Source organism: Phaenicophaeus curvirostris, chromosome 1 (genome assembly GCF_032191515.1).
Source record: "Phaenicophaeus curvirostris isolate KB17595 chromosome 1, BPBGC_Pcur_1.0, whole genome shotgun sequence".
Classification (NCBI taxonomy): domain Eukaryota; kingdom Metazoa; phylum Chordata; class Aves; order Cuculiformes; family Cuculidae; genus Phaenicophaeus; species Phaenicophaeus curvirostris.
The window spans coordinates 121,283,912-121,298,608 of NC_091392.1; the positions used below are offsets into that span (position 1 = coordinate 121,283,912).

Consider the following 14,697-nt stretch of genomic DNA (forward strand, 5'->3'; position numbering starts at 1 on the left):
GATTTCTCCCTTTTTATTCTTGACCCTAGCTTCATTGACTCTTTCAGCATTGATTTTGGATGGGCAGTTAACACCAAGAAAGGACAGTCTGATGCTGATTAGGGAAGAGCTCCTGAAGAATGGCTCATAAGCCACACGTGGAAAAAATTGTCTAGTGTCATTTTCACCTTGAGTGATTTCTGACCTGTCTGAGTTATGGATAATCTATTTACATATCATCTTCCATAAGTCTCATTTAGGCATATTCTGTATCTTGCATACACTTTGAATATCCCATTGCTTTTCTCATTTAACCCGTATAGAAGCAAATTATACTAGATATTCTAAAATGTGTTGAATAATTCTTCTGGTAAGATTGTAAGGTCAATGTATGCTTCCTGCATCCAATAGAAATAGATTTCTAGCTGTCAAGTCATGTTTTGGGCCTGATCTTATTATTAACTCAGAGAGCTTCCCTGGCTGAAGTAACATGCCCTACAGTAAGTAGGAGTATTTGCAGTATGTTGTTTTCCTGTTATCAAGCATTCTGCTTTGCTGTGTGTTATCCAAGTCCTCTGTGCATTGCAGAGAGAATGGCCAGCTAACTGGCCAGTGTTGTGGCTTACCATAAATGCTGCATGGATATATTCCTTGGCCCCACTGTCTGCTGTCTTTATTGTATACTCTAGTAATACCTATATATTCAGGCATGGCTAGCCTTGTTATGGCCTCTGTGGGAACTTGGTGTGGAGAGAAGGAATGTGAAATGCACGTTACTTAACATTAACTTTTACTGAGTTATAGTGTCTATGGATGAAAGGAATAAATCACAAATCTAGTGGATACCGCTGAGCAACTAGCCCTGCATACCTCAGTCCAAGTGGAATAACTACTCATGATGCAGTTTAGGGAGCAAGTTATTGAAAATGTTGTTTTAGTTGCGTAAGAGTACATGATAAATTATAATATTAAAATGAGGATTTTTTAATAAGCAGTCATATAGTTATCAGTAGGTTTTTAAAAATTATTTGCTTCTGAAGACAAATCCCCAAAATTAGAACCCCAAAAGAACAACTTAATTACAATATTGGGATTCTCAGAAAATGGTAATAGCTTCTGTTAGGTAACAGACAGATAACTTGGTAGGTTAATGTATTCATTTGTGCAGATTTGACTCTGGGTCACAGATGAAGATGAATTTTGTGATTACTGACAGAAGAAATTTATCTACATTACAGTTCTCTTACCATTTCACTTAGTTTTACATTTCTGATTTCAGAGATGTGCAAGAATGGAATAAGCAGGAAGAGGTTATATATGCTTCCTTTGTGTGGAAAGTTGCAGATACTGCCTTGCTATATCAGCTTGATATAGTTTTTTTGGTTCATGGTTTCTATATTCTGTTTGTGAGAGGACAACACAAATATCTTGATGTATGCAAATAAGAATGCCCATTTTTGCTTTTATTTCTTTCTCTTGCAAAAATACATGAATTAGCATTGCTAAAGTTACAATAATTTAAAAAATGAGAAAATTTTGACAAATTATGAAATTAATATCCTTTATTTTATACCTCTGCATTATAAAAGTTTTTAACTGTGTGATCTTATACTGTTCTTATCCACAGATGACCTGTCTCAGTATCTCTTTGCATCCTTGATTTTAGCCTTCACTTTCCTCTTACTTTGCTCCACTTGCTGCCTCCAAATGTATTGGTGTCTGCTACTGCGCTGTTATTGCTGCTAAATGGGGCAGAGCACCTGACGAGAAAGAAAAGACAGAGGTACTCAATGCGTTTGCCTTGGTCTTTTTTGTTAAGACTGGCACTGGGCAATTGCAGGCCCTCAAGATGAGTGGGAAACTCTGGAGCCAGGAAGACTCCTCCTGGGGGAGGAGGATCAGATTAGGGCGCACTTAAACTGGAAAAACACAAGTCCATGGGACCCAATGAGATACACCAACAAGTGCTGAGGGATTGTTGTTATGAAGCCAGACTCAGTCATCTGGGAAAGGTCAGGACAATCAGGGGGATATTTGGAAGAGATTTGCAAGAAAGCACATCATTCCTGTCTGGAAGAAGGAGGAGGATCCAGGGAGCTACAGGCCAGTCATCCTTATTGTATTTCTTGGGATGGTGAAGGAGTAAATAAAAATGGAAACCATTTCCAAACATAAAAGACAAGAAATCGTTTGGGAGTAGTCAGCATGAATTTAAGGGGAAGTGGAAATCATGCTTGACCACGCTGATTGCCTTCCACCATGACATGACTAGCTCAGTGGACTAGTGGAGAGCAGTGGTTGTTGTTTATCTCAACTTCGACAAGGCTTTCGACAGCTTCCTGTAACATCCTCATAAACAAATGGATGAAGTGCAGTATAGGTAAGAAGACAGTGAGCTGGACTGTATTAGGCTGACCTGCTGGGCTGAAAGAGTTATGGCCAGTGGCATGAAGTCCAGCTGGAGACTGGGCATGAGTAATGCACCCCAGGGATCATTGGGCTGAATTTGTTTTTAAGATTATACAATGGAGTAGAAATTCTATATCTCAGCAGATTTAATTTTCTGATATACCATTGGTCCTTTAAATTCTATGATGTTGAAGTCAATCATCACATTTGCACTTAACTATTTCTCTGAAAAAAGGTTTTTAAATGCTTAAAAGAGTCATAAGGAAAAATATCAGTCAAAGTATAAAGATCATACAACCCAACTGAAAGTTCCAAATATTCTTAATTTTCCGTGAGTTTTTGTTGTTATCATTTGCTAATTTTAAGAGAGAGATTAGTTCTTTTTTTCTTGCTGCAGGTCAAATCAGAAAGCAACTAACACTTCCTGCTTAACTTTTCTGCCCCTGCATATTATATTATCCAAACAGTCTGCTTTGGATAAAGAATTAGCCCTGACTAGCAATATGTCTTGGCTATGGAGCTGCTTTATGGAGCCCAGGCTAGACTGGTGGGTGATCCATTCATACTAAATAAATGAAGATCTGCCCAGGCCATATTTTTCAGTCTTTCTTTCAATAGCTTTGCTTCTTAAAGTGAAATGAGAGAGAGAGCCAAGCCTAGGCTACTGCAATGCAGATAGGTTTTAAATACACATCTTTATTACTTCCTTGTAAAGTTAAAGATAACTATGTAATTCATCAGAACTCTTTCTCTTGCAAGACTTAAGATCTCAATAGCTTAGAGAGAAGATTAGCAAGGAGTTTACTATCTCCATATCTTCTGCCCTTACTGCTGCTAAAAATAAATGTATTTTTAAAAGCAGCTTGGCAAGTGCTTTGGGAGCAGGACAGGCTTGTATTATGTCTTATTGACCATAAAATGGAAAGCAATGTTGAAACCTGAGACCAAATGCTGTAAAACTGCAAAATGCAACTTCGCCTGTTCTGCTGAGGCCTTAATTATGCGTGAAATATAAGATTCAGTGCCCACTTAAGGCATTATATAGGCAATAGTAATGATAGAAGAGGAAGCATGACTGAATGTGATAAATTTTCTGTTTACCTTCTACCATTCATTATCTTCACACTTCTTTTCAACATTTCTCTCAGATAGAGTAACTACTAATAAAATGAAAAATCTAAGAGTCATGAAAAAACCCTTAAAAAGTTGCTAAAGTATTGGAATGCCATAATTCAAAACCTACTTCTTAAAAAGAAGAAAATTTTGCAAGTTAGTGAGTTAAATTATCACCTTGAAAACTGTATGTCTCTTCCTTATTAGTTATGGTTCTTAGCATAGTGGAAAAGATAAACTATGTTTTGAAAATATGAGATTTTATTGAGCGACCTTGAAGATCTTAAAAAGAATAGGTAATCAAACATTTAGAATAAAAATTATTACAGTTTTCTTTCCCTTGTTTTCATTAACTTTTCCCTCTTCTCTTCTCCTCTCTCCTCTCTTGTTTCTTTCCCCAGTTTTTAGGAAGGGTAATCATGGAGTCCTTTGATTCTTGCTTTTTACTTAAAGGCAATTGAGAAATAAAAGTTAAAGGCCATTTTTTACCTTTGAAGGGCAGAAGGGAAGAATCTCATGTAATTTCATATAAGATTTCTTTCAGTTAAAATTGTTATAAAACAGGCTTTTCCCAATAACAAGTATTACTTTTTATGCACTTGATAAAAAGCTTATTTAAAGCTTTAGAATTAAAAGTGACTTTTAAAATGAACTACCATTAAGTCTTAAGTCTTACTTTCAACAAAATACTATGAGCAAACATTATTCTTGAGTGGTAAAATCTGGAAATTTTTTTCCTGAAATATAAATGAGCAAGGTTTTTAACCATTTTTCTGTGTTATATTTCATGATTTTCACAGCAGAACATATGAATGAAACGTAATATGTAAATATGAAGTAAAATAATTAGACTTTTCATCCTACTCAGCTTCCTGAGTCAATCTTTGTATTCCATGTTTAAGAATTGTATCAGATCTCATACCCTATAGCTGAAAATCCTGTAAGATCTTATCAAAATTTTAATAGAAAAGAGAAAAAGAATTATATTCCTGAGTTTTAAGTTCACATGCTATTGAGTAATACATGAAACTCCATGTTTAATGTATCTTTTTAGACTTTGCAGTAGTATAAAAATACTTTTTTTTTACAGTTTTGCTGTTTTATAATGGCTGGCATTATGCAGCTTCAGGGAAATAAAAGTACAAAGGACAGTCCTTGAAGTTCTGTACTGAGAAGATTCAAAGTACTCATATTTGGCATGTTGTTAAAAAGAGCTTTCAAAAAAAGCCCCATAACTCTTAAGGCTGCATATATTTGTGTATATAGTTGTGTGTATACTTTTACACATACATAAATATGTGTGTGTAGACTTCTGTGCTTATATAAATGCGTATGTGTATATACACATATGCTGAGCCTCAAAACCTAAATGACTGAAAAAGGAATAATTGGGTAGATATTTAGGAAGAAATTATTTTTTCTTTATTTGCAATGCATTTTGAGATGTCTAGACATATATTCTACTTCCAGCTAAAGAAGGGGCTTTGCAGTTGATTTGTATGTTGATTGGAATAAATAAGCTCTCTGGTTATTTGTGTAATTAATGCTTCTTCTGCAGACATACCAAATACGAAGATTGAGTAAGGTATAGCTGTATATTTAGTAATAAAGCTTCACATATTTTGTGAGGAGAAAACATATTTCAGACAATCAAGATTTACAATGAATTAACAGTACCCTTTTCAGTAACAAACAGTGAATTTATTGAATTTTAAATAATCTGTAAGTGAAATGCCAAAAAAAAAATATAGTGGTGAAACTGACATTTTAGTCTAGAGGCTTTTGGTACCATTTAGTGATTTCAAAACTAGTTGCCTTCACAAATGGAAAATTTCTGTTGAAAACCAACAAAATGAAGACTGATATAAGGAAACACAATTCTTAAATGATGCATAAAAACCTAAGGAATTTGTCAATTTAAGACATTATTCGGGATAATAATCAGCAAAAATAGAATAGACCTATGTAAATAGTAAAAGACTGTTGGAAAATTTTATTAGGTGCAGAAAGATAGATGGTCATCCCTCAGGGTAAAAGGCTTCTGCAACAGATAAATGAGATGTATCTCCAGTGTATCCGTTTTTCTGTCATTGCCCCCTGTGGTACTTGTTGAACTTTTCTGCTTACAATTATTATGAATTGACAGTGGCATTAAATCAATCTCTCCCTGATGTTTCAGGATTTCTTAGAAGAATAATTATCACTTTTGATGAACAAGGGTTGTACCATTTTGCATGAGGCAGAGACTCTAAATTTCCTACAAGTTTCTAATGAAAGACTTCTTGTTTTCCATGTTAAGATAAAAGTAGCCTCACATGCTGCATGTGCTGATGGTAGACATATTATCATTGTTAATCCTAAATATATTTTAGAAAAATGTAATAACCTTTTTCAAATAGTATTCAGAGGCACATTTCCTTTCATTTTTCTATGCCCTGTGTTGTATACTTCAGTACCATCATTTTAAACCTTGTTCTAGTTCTAATGTCAGCACTTACAGAAAAGGTTATTGCTACATATTTCTTCTGTAAATGTTTGTAATATTTGGTACCAGATTTAAGGTATTGAAACAGGACTGTAGGCTTTATTATAGCTATAGATTAGTTCTACCTCCAGGGATTTTCAGATCCCAGAATGGGAACTTTTTATGTAATATTATAAACCATTATTACTGCTTTAATTTACATTAAGTAGGACATATTCTGATACTTTAGAGATCTATCTAGCTCAGTATTCTACCTCCAATAGAAGATGCTTAGAGATGAATAATAGTACAAACATACAGTAATACTTTCTTTATACATATTCTGAGACTTCATGGTTTGAAATTCAAGACCACTTGAGATGGAGATGGTACTTCTGTAAAGTTGTACTAGATTTTTATTTTGTGAATTAGTTTAATTCTGTTTTGAACCTCTGCAAACTTCTAGCAGCACATCATTCTGAAGCAGTATGTAGGTTTAAAATCTATATTGTAGGTGAAAGATTTTGTTTTGAGCTTGCTGTTTAATACTGTAATTTGGTACTTCCTTAACTGAAACATCTGGGGCTATTTAACAATAAAGTCTGGCTTCCATTCTCAATGTCACACCTACTTATACAGTCTACTGTCATATCACCACTCAACTGCTGCTTTTTCTTTGTACTTCTATAGTCTAATTGATTGATTTATTATAAAGTGTCATTTCATACCTTTGCACATTAAAAGTCATTAGTTTCAAGATTATTATGTTAATGTATAGTCTTATAGAATATTAGCCTAACCTTATATATGTTTTCCTCTGTTTTTCAATAACTCAGGATTTGAAAAAAATTGCTTGTTGCTGTGTAACAGAAGATTTATCATTTGTGAAGACTTCTCTTGTGCCTCCTTAGACATATATGAGTACATTTTGCAACTGGTAGCAAGACTTTAACTTTTTTATTGCTTGTGAAAACAGCAGAGCAGCTTCACAAGAAATACAATACTTTCTTTAAAGATTTATTGCTATTCTTACTTTATATAAAATAACCCTTAAACTGAGTATATTAAACAAGACCTGATCCTTCAAGATTTTTAATGATTGATTTAGACATATAGACCATTTTGTTCTTTCTGGATGGTCTTATTATCCAGATACGTCATGTATCACCAATGCATCATGCTTCTATGTAACAACATTTTTCCTTTTCTATTGGAATTTTTATATTAGTGTTAATGGTAATTTTGCGTTATCTGTTATTCCAGAACAAAAGTAATGTGGAATGGAAGAGTTTTGTAGTGTTTTTGTGGGAGGTCTAAGTAATGTTGTTCTACCAGAAAGACCACCATAATTTTGCCTTGCCAAACCATTTTGTGCTGGTTTTTTTTTTTTGTGGGACTGATGCCAAAGAATACCTTTGTGTATGTATTTAGAATAGGATTGGTTATAGTTTCTTCCTGGATTTCTGGAAAGGGATGTGTTAGCTATTTTGAAAGGATGAAATGCTTGACTTCATAATCATTGGGAACAAAAGCTTCAGAGACTGCTTGGAACTCTTGATCCAATTAGCCATTTTTTGGCTGTGTTTCTTTAAATAAAAACACTGCCATCTATCTTTAAAGAGATATGTTTTTACAAAATATTTCTTTTTGAAATGTTTCTCTTAAAACTGATGTTTTTCTTGCTGAGGAACAGCATAGCGTGTTATGGGAGGTGTAAAAGGTGGCTTCAGGATACTGAAGGAACTGTAATAAAAGGGAATAGTGAAAAGTAAATTGTACATTTCCAGTGTTTTTGCAGCACAAAGCAAGTATAAACCAGTTTTAGTAAGTCAGTGAGTTGAAACATACTGATGGATCAGTTAATAAAAACAAAACTCGAAAAATCGCCACGGTAAAGCCCAAAGGTAGGAAAGGGAGAAAAAGAGAAAAGAAATAATCTGTTTCATTCTTGTGTGCAAAGAGTGAACTGGCTGTACCTATAGTGTGCTGGACAGGTATTTGCCTAGACCTTTAGGAAAATCTGTGTAGAAGGAGATTCCATGGTCAATTCCAGGCAATATCCACCAATATTTCCCATTCATTTCCATTGGAAAGATTTTCCTATTGTCTAACCTAACCCACAATTTCCTCTGCTAGAGTTTTAAGTGCATCCTTTCTCATTGTAAATGTGATGTGCAGTCAATCTTCGCTTTTCCAGTAACTTCATACATATTCACAAATTATTATGTTCTACTTTGTTTACTTCTTCTCCCCCATCCTAGCCAAACAATTCCATTCTTTTCAGTCTTTCTGTGTACTCAGCTTGTTTTTTTTTTCTGGAAAACTCTCTCTCTCTGTCTTTCTTGAATTTTGGTGCCATTACTGGATTTTATTTTAGGCAAAGCTTTAAGTAGAACTGAACAGAATTGAAAGGATGTCTACCTGCTTATGATACAACTCTCCTATTTATTCAGCCTAGCAAAGTAATTGCTTTTTCTGCAGCATTATGAGATTTTCTTTTGTGCAGAATTTCTGTCCATCCAATTTTCCATCCACTATTTGTACTTGTAATTGTGGTACACTGCATGCATTATTATTGGATTTCATCCTATTTGTTTCAGATCATTACACCAGTTGTTGAAGAGCTTAAATTATAGTACTTGCAACCCATTCTTCTTCCCAGTCAATTCTTTATCCTGCTTGATACTATCTCCAGATTGGGCCAAGTTACTTTTATGTTGCAAGTGAAAATATTAAATAGTATACAATGTAGTACTTTGCAGTTTGATTTGTGGGCTGCTGATAGTTAGACTTACTGTTTTTCAGTGAATTTTGTTCTCCACCTAACAGTACCTTTTTCCTATGCTATCTATTCCTGGCTTCCTTATGAAAGAGAACGTGGCTGAAATTTTACTGAAGTTAAAATGTCTAGTGTTTCTCCTTTGGCCATAATATCTTCTACCTATCAAAGAAATAGACATAATTTGACCTAGAGGAGTTTATGGTGATTGTTACTAGCTATTCTGCCAACAAATAGACTGTCATTATTGTGTAGAATTATTATAGATACATCCTTGATTATCTCCATTTGGAAAATAGTTTTCATATCCTGCAAAAATCTTGAGGCTTCAAATCCATTCATAGGAATGTAAAAAACATTTATGTTTGTTTTAGTGAAAACTAAGAAATTTTAAAAAAAAACAACTACTGCAAGAACCTTGTAGCCTTTTGTGCTGTTTTTTTCATCTGGGGAGGACCAAATCCAACCCAAAGAGTGACAGTAAATATTGTTTGCTCTTTGCTTTCTCCTTGTGGGAGAAGGTAAACATCTAAATCTGAAAAAAATTCCTACATAAATTTTTGTTTTGACAGACTTGATTTTTCTACATTCAGGATGAGTTAAGAGTGAGACTATGTATTAAGTAGATATAAAATGTGTTTCAGAGACTTTTTAAAGGACATAAATTTTTTAAAAACAATCTGGACTTGTGAAATAAAATAATAGAAAATGAATGATTAGAGTGCCGTTGCAAAACTTTGCTTCTTCTCTCGAGAAATTCTTCATGGAAAAATAAAGCAGTGTATTTTCAAGAGTTGGTTTAACCTGGCACAAGAAATATAAGGATAATGCTGTTATGCTTGGTTACTGCATGCATGCCGCATGATGCCATTACAAGTTAAAAATAAAAGTGCCTATTAAAAATAAATAAATTCAGGAATTAACTTAGTTCCAAATCACTGAATTGAGTATTAACGTTACCTCCTTCAGTGTTGAGTGGCATCAACAACTGAATTAAAACCACTCTTATTTTAGATCACTTAACAAGGCCTCTATTTTAGCTTTCCGTGACCACAGTAAATGTCTGAGTACACTACATAAGAGTGACTGCACATCCACTCCAAGTTAATAGTACTTGATTAGTTTCTTTTATGAAATATTTTCACCTATTGTCATGGGTGAGATGGAGTAAAAAACCAGCCTGTGATGGAGCAGGATACTGGGGTTTGTTGAAGAATCAGTAAGGTCAGAGCTCTCATCCTATTTGATAAATCAATTTCACACGCTCAGTTGCTTCATGCAGTGCTATTTTCACAAGGTCTCAAATTCCCTCTATGGAAAAGAGCTTGCTACTGGTCTGAGATCAGACAGAATTCGTGTCAATTCATGCTGTGCTGCTGCTCATAGTTACCAGTTTCAGGCATTACCTACCCAAATCCCTGGGCATCCACTTTCTTTTGTCTCTATGCATCTCTCTGATCTTCAGGATCTCCCAGGATATTTCCTGCCGTTAGGAACTTCTTCACTTTCTTTCCTAATCCACTGTTGTCTCTACAAGACCACTGCTACTTTTTGGGAATGCTTCTTTTTTTGGCCTCTTGTTCTTTTTTAAGTCCAAGTCCAAGTTTTGGCAATCTAAATAGTCTATGTGCAGAACCACAACTCGCTATCAGCCTAATTGGTGTTTCTGATTCATGCCCTTCATTAATGGGAGGATTCAGAACATGTCATTTTAGTCCAGGTGTTATCAAAATTTGCAGCCAGCCCCTGTGGGATGCAGCTAGCACGCAGCAGGAATCTGTCTCAGATTTTAAAAATTCGGTATTGGATAATTCCTCTCCCCCCTTTCCCTAGTGACACACTGTTATGCACTACCTGTTAGCACTCACGTTTTAAGCTTTTTTTCACCTACAACACCCATCAACCAGGTTTTCATCATGATATTGACTAAGAGTCTTTATCTTAAAGATACATTAGTAATTTTTTTGAGTAAGATTTCAGATTTTCATTGTTTATTTCTACTCTAATTGATAAGCACGTTTAAGAACTTAATTATTGTAGAGTGGTTAGCTGGCAGATTTCTGGTAGATATGATGTAATTAGGAAGAATACATTATGTTTTCTGACTAATTTATTCAAAAGCATTTAAGTTAAGTAGGTTGATTGATAGTAGAAGGATTAACTGGAAAACAACAAAAATACTTATAGAAGTTTTTAATTAGCCAAAATGGGAAAACATCCCACTTCATGGGCTTTTTTTTTTCTTCCCCCTTCATGCTCTGATTTACCCAGGGTGTAAAGTTGTAGATCAATAAATGCTTTTTAAACAATAGTGCTGCCATGTTCTATTTACATTGGCACAGCCATTTCTGTGGCTCTGTGGATTGAGGTGATCTGGATTATAAAGCAAAGAAATGTTTTGCCCTTTCTTTTTAAGTCAGCTTTGCTGCCACACAGACAGTTCTACCAGCATGAAAAGAAGGATTAGTGGAGATAAAAGAAAGTACACATTTGATAGAGACAACTAGTGCTTGAATGTGCCCAAGGAATATTCCCACCAAAGCCTAAAGATAGCTAGTGGTGCACTGAAGGTAGGATCTAAAGTTAAATAGGACAAACAATAAAATATACTTTTTGATCAAAGCATCTGGTTTAATGGACTTCCATAATCGGGCTAAGCAGATCAATCTAGGTGACCAACCAGAAGAACAATTCAATATTAGACTCAATTTAAAATGAAAACAGTAGTTAATCTGAAGAAGTTTAAACAAATACATGGAAATGGTGATTTATTAAAAATACCAATATTGTGTGCTGAGTGTAGGTCTGAGTTCTGTTAATAAAAAAAGAAATATCATTGAATTTTATGATCAGTAATAAAATAGATTTATATATTAGAAAGACTAACTTCTTATGAAGAAAGTGAGCTTTTGAAAATGTATTTTGATATTTTTAAAGTATTTGTTTCTTCAGTGACTATTTCAAACATTTTTGAAATAGCTGCAAGCAATTTACCAAGGAGATGGGGTGAAATTAATGTCTCCTACTGCAGACATTTGTAAAATAGACGTATGAATTTAGTTAAAATTAGCACTATTCCAGGTTAGATGATGAGGCCCATATTTGCTGTGTTCTGTTCCTATAATACATAACGGGGAGAAGTTATATACCCAGTCAGACTTTGTCTTTGGTGCCTTGCCCTCCAGAATTATTAACGACCCTTGATCTTTGAGTTTTCTGCTTGAAAAAAAGATTGTTTCAGTTAAGAAATAGGAAAAAAATCTGACAAAGTGAAATTTATTTTGTTTATGAAACTTATAAATGAATGTTTTAAACGTGATTTGAAAATTTTCATTCTAATTTTCTTAAATTCTGTTTTATTGGTTTTTTTTACAGGATGGGCATTTAATGAATATTTAGAATATGTAAATTGATTTAGTTTTCTTTCTGTTGATACTAATGAAACAATAGCAAAAGAAACATCATTGGAATTCTAAATTAAATCATAAATTTCTTCAAGCAAGGAGATTATTTAGACAGCATTTTGAAACAACTTCTTTTTTGAATAGTCTTGAAGAAACTTGCTGTTCCTGTAAAAGGAAGGAGAGAGTTTATCTCTTTTTTAAGCCAATTCTTTTATTTAAACTATTAGAGCTTAGTGTTTAATAATGAAAATGGAACAAAATAACACTTTAGGGTCTTCCAAAAGAAAAGAGACAGTTTAATAACTGTGTAATTATTAATAAAATTAATATATAATATAAAGTTTTATATAATGATTCATTTATACTAAGATTTCCATCTATATTCCCACGTCATGAATTGAGGAGAAAGTTACACGGTCTGCGATCCAAGATCTTGCTGTTGTGAAAGCTGTCTTGTTGGAGGTAATTGTATGTATAAACAGAGAACAGTGTGGTGAGGTATAATATTGTGGACAGATATGTGGGCAGCAGCAGTCATTGGCTTTCAAACTCATTGACTTACTGATCTTTTCTTTCATTTGAAATGATGTTAGAAGTCACTATACCATGAATAGGAAAAAATAAGGAATTTTGGACAGAGCATGAATGTCACCACACTGAATAACTTGCAAACTAAAATTATTATCAATGTCACAGAGGTGAATTTGCATGCCTCTGTTGGTAAGCTTGTGTAGAATCTGCTACTATTCTGTACTACTACAGCTATATGAATTTGCTGAAGTAGTTGATGTGAAGTGATAGAAGTTTTTCAGATGCTGAGACATACGTACTCTATAAATGAACAAAAGCATTAAGAAAGACAGATTTTGCTTAGAATGTGGTACGGGAGTTTGTTGGAGATTGAATTAATTTCTTTAAGTGTAATTAGAAATTAATATTCTAATTACTTGCCCTATGCATTTTAGTTACATCCTTTTTTTCTGCTGCATCAGAGAATTTATTGTAGCAGTTAAACAAATAATCTCTAGCACTCTGCTTGAAAGTATTTTGTTAAGAGTAATCTTGACTCTCTAGTGCTTAGTAAATTAGACCAAACATCTTTATTTCCATGTTATTGTACATGAGCATGATGTTTTTAAAAAAAAGTCTGAAATGACTGTTACTAGAAGCAGCAGGTTGTAAGGTATTTTTGGCATACAGTATCTTTCTCGATAGTACTCCAAATCTCTCTGAGGTTCTTCATTTGATCCTCATGCCACAAAGAAAAATCTTTCCTTACAGAGTATATTTGTTTTCCCTAATGACTACTTTCTTTATGTGTCATGTCATTAGAAGTCAGTACAGAATTATCTTCTAATTAATTCTTTTTGACCTATACTTCAAATGCAGTTCTGGATCATTAGTGGAAAATTGGTTTTCTCTGTATTTTTTTTTTCTTTTCAAAATCAGCAAAAGATAATCCTCATGCAGAGGATTATTATTCATTATTATGAAAAATACTTGTGTTGTTGATATTTTATGTAGAGGTACTTTTTTTTTTTGGTTAAATTTAAATTAATTTTTTTTTGTGATCTTCTCTACAAATTATATAAGTGGTTGGATATAAAGTTCAGCATTCCTGATCACTAAGTCAGTCCATTGCATTCCCAATGTATTGGGAATCTATCCTTTTCTCTCTCCAGAACTTTCATTCAGTTTACTGTATTATATCTGCAAAGGTAGAGACCTTAAAAATATACACAAGTTGTGCCTCTGCTTTCCTGTATTTGGACTTGCAGAATGAAGACCTTAATAAGGGCAGACTTGAAATCAAGATCTGAAATGTGTAACCTGGTAAAACGTTTTATGCTTCTGTTCTTTTAAATTATTTCAGTATCAAGTACTGGTGTCTCTAAATTCTTCTTGGCTGTGAAGACTGTGCACTGTTCTGAACTTTGTTACACATTATTGTCATAACACTTCAGTGTTAGACTTTTGTTTTAGTGTTAATAGTACCATTTTTCAAAGGAGAGAACATTTCTTTGAAATTTTATAATGTTAAGACATGTATGTTTTTATAATATGCAGGAGATTTTTTCTCATCTCAAATTCTGTAGTATATCAGTGAGTTCTGATTTTTTTTTAACTTGGGAAGCCTTAAACTTGGTAAACAATGCACTCTCTTCATGTATAGTGAAATAATATCTCTATAAGTCATCCTATATAAGAAAGCATGATCCCACTCTATCTGAAAACCTTGCCAGTGGCTGAAGTACAAAGTGTTCCCTAAATTTGGGAGCATGAACCTGAGAGAGTAAGGAAAACAAGTAAAAATAAGGAATAGGCATTTTTGCACTAGCAGTTGGGAGAAACTGCACAACAGCGAAGACGTGACTCAGTACTTGAATGTTTATAAATAGATTGCTCTTCTTAAAACAGAGTCAATTCTTATGTGCTTGTGTTTCATAAAGTGCATATTATTTAGAGACTAAAGTACCTGTAATTTGGTATGATTTAAAAATTTTAGTTATTGGTGTGTCAGTAACTTACAGAATGTCTCAGGTTGAGAG

At 33.8% G+C, this 14,697-nt stretch overlaps 1 protein-coding gene across 1 annotated transcript in view; it reads left to right on the forward strand.

The window, feature by feature from the left end:
- CFAP47 (cilia and flagella associated protein 47) overlaps positions 1-14,697 on the forward strand; it is a 312,383-nt gene that overhangs the window by 73,038 nt on the left and 224,648 nt on the right. The gene's annotated exons all lie outside the window — the stretch shown is intronic.